At 28.4% G+C, this 6,512-nt stretch overlaps 1 long non-coding RNA gene across 1 annotated transcript; it reads left to right on the forward strand.

Moving 5' to 3' along the window:
- The first annotated feature begins 4,500 nt into the window (after positions 1-4,500).
- On the forward strand, positions 4,501-5,264 carry LOC111042982. Its single transcript, XR_002605520.1, has 2 exons — positions 4,501-4,585; positions 4,659-5,264. It is a non-coding gene; the product is annotated as an uncharacterized LOC111042982 (long non-coding RNA).
- The last annotated feature ends 1,248 nt before the right edge of the window (positions 5,265-6,512 follow it).

Consider the following 6,512-nt stretch of genomic DNA (forward strand, 5'->3'; position numbering starts at 1 on the left):
ATATTTTAATATATCATGCAAATATTAATCAGTTTATTTTTTTAAAGGTATATCCAATGTTGTATCTAAAGAAAAAAAAATAGTGGATCTAAAATTAGCAGTACATATTGCTACACATTCGGCATTGAGAAGAATTGACCACATGGGAGAGCTTTTAAAAGTATTTGGTAAAGGATCATGTTTGGAAAATTTACGCATGCACCGCACTAAATGCACAAAACTAATTTTAAATGTTATATCACCGTCAATTGTTGAACAACTTGTTAGCGATGTCGGCAATAAAGGATATTCCCTTATTGTGGATGAATCTACTGACATATCAGTATCAAAATATATGGCTTACTGTATAAGGTATCACAGTGAAAGTTTGAACTATATTACTGTTGAATTTCTTGGGTTAGCTATTGTTGAACGCGCCACAGCAGATGTGCTGAGAGACATAACTATCGAATTTCTAAATGAGTTGAAACTGAAACCCGAAAATATAATTGGCATAGGTGTTGACGGTGCAAGTAACTTATGTGGGCAAAACCATTCTCTATACACTCTTCTTCGTGAAATTTCACCAAAAATTCAGTTGATAAAATGTATTTGCCACTCATTGAATACTTGTTCTTCTAAGGCTTCAGAAAAAATACCAAATCATATTGAATTCTTATTGCGTGAATCTGTTTCGTGGTTTTCACATAGTCCACTGAGACAGATGGAGTATAGCACATTGTACAAAACAATAAATGGTGATGGTTCAAAACAAAAAAAATTGAAAAAGTTGTGTGCTACTAGATGGCTTGCTTTTTATAACTGTATTAGCATTATACTAGATCAGTGGTTGGAATTAAAAACATGCTTTGGAATGGCTGCTGTTAAAGAAAAATGTCATAGTGCCCAGATTTTATCAAACATGTATAAAGATGATTCAAATCTTTTATATTTGACATTTTTGAAACCAATCTTAAGAGAGGTGACAAACGTCAATTTATTATTTCAAAGTGATCACGCAGATTTAACTAAAGTTTATGGTGATCTTAAAAGTTTATTAGTAGCAACTTCTAAGAGAATAATAAAACCTAATTTTCTACGTGATGATGAAGTTCCGACAGCATTGTGTGTGGAGGATGTTGATAGGGTTGCCAAAGCTTTAAAAAATAAACTTGCTTTATTGCCGTTAGATGCAGTTGATTTTGGCTATGCTTTTTCTAATCTAGCTAATAAAAAAACTATTGCTTCCAAAGATCTACAAATTGTTAAATCTAACTGTGCAAACTTTATAATAAGTCTTTGTGAACAATTAATAAGCCGCTTGCCGAATAACGTAAAAATTATAAATCAGCTGAAACATTTCAACCCAAGAACAATATGTTCTGCAGAGCCACCAGCATTTAAAGATTTGCCATTAGAGCTTGCCAGTAATAGCTTGATTAATAATTAATTATGAATAAACTAAATGCATAGAATAATATAGAATATTGATATAACTTTGTTTCAGAAGCTAATGTAGATTTGGAAGGTATGGAAATCCAGTGGAATCGACTGTTAACATTACAATACAAGGATATATGTAGTTCTTCCATTCCAATTCAGACCAAAGATACATCTGAATTTTGGGTTGATGTTTCAAAGCTTAAAAACAGTGACGGAGAAAACAGTTTTACTGATATATCAGAATTTGCTTTGCGAATTCTTTCTTTACCATTGGCAAACGCTTCTGTAGAACGGGTATTTAGTATAATGAATGCTGTCAAAACAAAGGCGAGAAATCGCATGCAAATGTCAACTCTAGAAGCGATTTTAAGATTACGTCTTCATTTGTATGTGAGTAATTTTGTTGAATATACATTTTAATTAGTTCTGAATTTATAATGTAATTATTTTTAATCAGTCCAGGAAAATATGTTGCAAGGACTTTGAGCCGACCGAGCTGATGATCCAAAAGTTTAATTCATCATCAATGTATGATGATCCAAAATCATCAAATGAAGAACTGGAATCAGAATTACTCATTGATGAAGCTATGGAATTATATGCTACTCAAGTTACTGAACTATAAATATATATACATATAAACTGTATATAAGTCTGTAAATATATTGTTTATAAAATTATTACAGTTTTTATTTGTTGTTAATATTAAAATAAATCATATTTTGTTCTCAATTTTTTATATTTTAGTCACTATAACACAACAAAAAAAGTCTCCTATAGTCCAATATTTAAACACTGTTATTTGGTATACTGAGAGCACTGCACTATGCAGTACTAAAGGTTGAACATAATAGGCACTAGGCCATAGACCATAATATATTAATGTCTAATTTAGTAATTTAAGTCATGGAATTAATTAAATTTATTTTTATTTTTTAAACAACAATTTTTTTGGCGGTTTTGGGCGGTTATCTGATAATTTTCAAGTTGGCTATTTTGGGCGATATCAACACCATCTAGTGGCGATACACTCTATAATCTATCTGGCAACGCTGTCCCGTATCACTAATGTCATTATCATTCTCATTTTTCTAAAAAGCTTAAAGTTCTTTTCTTCGGTGTCATCGAAAGTATCATTATTTCAAGTTTTTCCGTTTGCGTAGGTGGCACTGAGGTATTGTTTCATACTTCGTCTCATTCTCAAACTTAAGGCACCGTGCCTACACCACATTTTTTTCTCGTTCTCTTTTGCATTGTGCTGTCAAGCTAACAACATATCTGTATCACTATATAACACATTTTCTCGTCTCATTAATCTCTCAAAAGCAAAATATCATTTCAAGTTGTTTTATACCTATCGTGTCAAACTGTTCCTGTATTGTTTGTATCTGCCCTAATCAGGTGATTCATATTTGTGTTAAATTTCACCTTGTCGTTGTAAGTCGTTCGTCTAAGTTGGTTACCCATTGATCACACGTCTTCGGGATTGTTGCACATTTTATTTTACATCATTGTATTTTTTATTGTGCAAGTGTGGGCATCCCGAGACGGTAGTGTTCCGGTTCAAAGCCACCAACTGGCACCAGTCTCTGCAGGTAATCGGCTGATGAGCATTATTATTTATTATATTTATATTTATATTTATTATATTGATACTTACAATTCTTTTATGTATCACTTACTTTGTATTGAGCCAACCAAGCCATCAATAATAATAATTATTAAATTTATTATTTACTCTCAATATTCACCCATTATAAAGTATCTATCTAAGTAAATAACCTATCATAAATATCATATTAAATTGTATCGCTGATGCTAAATTCTAAAACCTTTTACTTTCCCTTAATTTTACAGTTCACTACAACAACTCTAATACATTCCTAATATTACAATATCCTCACTTAAAGCAGTGCTGCCTATTGTTGTGCATCAGCTGATAGGCGCAACCAGAATACAATGTTGAACCTTAGATTCAAAGCGTAGCAAGTTACGTATTGGTTTTAAAATGATGTGTGTTTTTTAATTTTTTAATTTTCTTTTTTGTATATGTGTACACGACAGTTGGTCTAAATAATTTTCCAATTTTAAACTTCAGTATCTTGTTAGATGCAAAAATGAATCTAGTTGGTGCATATACCTACTATCAATTTTAAAATGCCTTTTGTTCATGACATTCAGACTTTATAAATCAAATAATTATTTAAGAATGTCACTACATTATTATGATCTATAGCTCCAAATGTCAACTATGTAAAACAGCTCACAATAGAAAAATCATAACTATGTAAAATTATCTATTATCAAATTGGCTGTCACTTTTTCTGCTAATCTTTTTAAAAAAAATTATGAACATTTTAAATCTGTTTTCATTAACTGTTGACAAGACACCTTCGGAGCAATATGAATCCAATTTATACATTTTGCTTGAGTGGATCTTGTGGTTAGGGCAATAAACGTGTCAATAAACATGACAAGCCGTCATGTGAGTATAATATATTTAATGATAATATTATTTCAAGTATTTAGACATTAGCTGTGGCTAAATATTTATGTATTAAACATAATTAAATTTACAAGATTCCAAACAAAATAAATGATTGTAGACTAGACACAAATAATAAATGATCATGATTATACATATAGTTTTTTTTACTAATAAGATCAAAATAACTATAGCAAAAAAATATTGTCATTTCTTCTGACACATTAAAATTTTTACTGAAAGGTTGTAAAGTAAAATTAATTTTATAATTATTTAAATTAACTACATATACCGCGTGTCTCTAGAAACAGTTATACACTTTATCCCTCATTACCCTGTAAATATCTTTCAATTGTGTTTAAATTCAATCCCGTTAAACTAGACTAATAGATCATAAATACCTAAGACTTAATTTTTTTTACTTAACTAATGTATTTGCATTAATATCATTATCTGATTGATTAAATTTTTTCAATAAATTTTGATGAATTGACTTGTGTTATAAACTAAAAATTGGGTAAATTAGAGCTATAGGTAGAATTTTAAAAAAAATGTATTAAGTTGAAATATTTTTTTTTTTAAGTAACTGATTGGAAAACTGGATGTTGAATCCCCTTTACTAGTTTTTGGAGTTGTATCTACCACCAGTAAAAAGGTTCAGGAGACATCCACCATGGAGTAGGTTTTTCACAAAATTAAATTATAATTATAATGTTGTAATTAATTTTTGATTTATATCATTTACTTTCAGACTGACTACAGCTGATATTCGCTACCCATTATTACAAAGAGGTCTGAAATTTAAAAACATTAAATAAAAAAAAAACCGTGTATGATGATATTGTATCAATCATGACAAAATAGTTAGGTATCATCACAGTTTTTTGATACGGATCTTCCATTTTTTACTTTAAATTTATCGTTGTTCTCCATTTCTTATTGGCTTATTTCAATTATATACATAAATATATAACATAGAAACAAATCAACCAATCAGAAGCTGATAACTATGACATGGGATCGAGGTCATACTGAAAAAAACTATTACTGCTGTGATGATATCCATCTGATTTGTCATAGTATCTATTACCCCCTAATTGTATTAATACATTTTTTAATTTTGTCCTAAGAAACACTCAAAAGCAAGAAAAAAATTTTAATATTGTCCAAAGAATCACTCAAAAGCAAGAATAAAAGACTGAAAAATAAAATGTCAATGCATTTAAAATTATCAAAATCACTAACCAAAAGTTTGAATGACATGAAAGATAAAAATGCCAAGCTTACTGAGAAATTTAATGTAGCGCTGTTGGAAGATAAAGATTACCAGTGCCCAGTTTGTCATGAACCATTCATAAAGGTAAAACGTTTAATAATTTTTCAAGAAATATAATACATGTATTATGTAATAATGATACAATTAAAAATATAACTAATTTTAGAGAACCTCATTGTCATAAGAATACAACTTATCATTTTAATTATTGTATTTTATTTTTATTTTTTTTTATGTTTTGTACTTGGTGCCTTGAAAATTGTTTAAAGGAAAATAATCACTGTCTGTTATGTCGGGTACCTATAACCCATGCTGTACACTGTTTGAGCATGAACAATTTCATTGAAAAAAGGATGGAACTCATGCCAGCTTCAATTAGATTAGAGTGCAAAAATTTAGAAGAAGACCGAAGGGCAAAACTTATATGTAATGCGTTTATACCGTACTTGAATATATTCAATTGTTAAAAAATTCCTTTATTATTTCAGTTAAACAAAGCCATGAAGAAATTTTTCAACTTTACCTTAGGTATTCAATCGATGCAAGCCAGTCATCAAATAATTAAAGCTTAAATAATGTGAATTGATAAATTTTTTTAATCCCGCTAAATTACTTTGTGCAACATATTTTAAATTATTACTATACTTGTAACAAAATTAGCAATTTGATTGCATCATCTTTTAAGGATAAATATCAATAATAGCATATTAGTGGTTGTGGGCCACATTACAAAATTGCTTATATTTTCTAAAAATAGGATTTAAATTGATTGTTTAAATATGTATATAAAAATTAACTAAGCTTAGTGTGTTTTAGTCTACAATGTACAATTTTTGATAATATGTAATACATATTTTTATAGAATATTCAGAATTTCAAAAAAAAATTTTAAGTATATTTATAACTATTTTGATAAAATAATTAAATAAAGATAAAAAGTAAAAAGGCATATTTTTCTATAATGTAATTACCAATAGTAAGACTAAAAATCGTGGAGGATAAGGAATATAAATTTATAAATTTACAAATATTTAAATAATGTATCTAATTAATGACAATTACAAATTATACCATTTATATAAAAAAAATTTTAGCATATGACTATTAATGTAAGTTTTCACAAATTAACGGAAATATTTTGGTTGTATAATAAGCTTAAATTGAAAAGTGTGCATACTATATTAATGTTTTCCATACATAGAATATAACATGTCCAATAGCACAAGTCCTGGTGTTAATCCAGTTACAAAATGAATATTCTTATTTCAAATAATTTTAGATAAGGTTGATATTATATTTTCATAGATGTTTATAACTTATTCAATATTA

This window comes from Myzus persicae, unplaced genomic scaffold (genome assembly GCF_001856785.1).
Source record: "Myzus persicae strain clone G006 unplaced genomic scaffold, MPER_G0061.0, whole genome shotgun sequence".
Taxonomy (NCBI): domain Eukaryota; kingdom Metazoa; phylum Arthropoda; class Insecta; order Hemiptera; family Aphididae; genus Myzus; species Myzus persicae.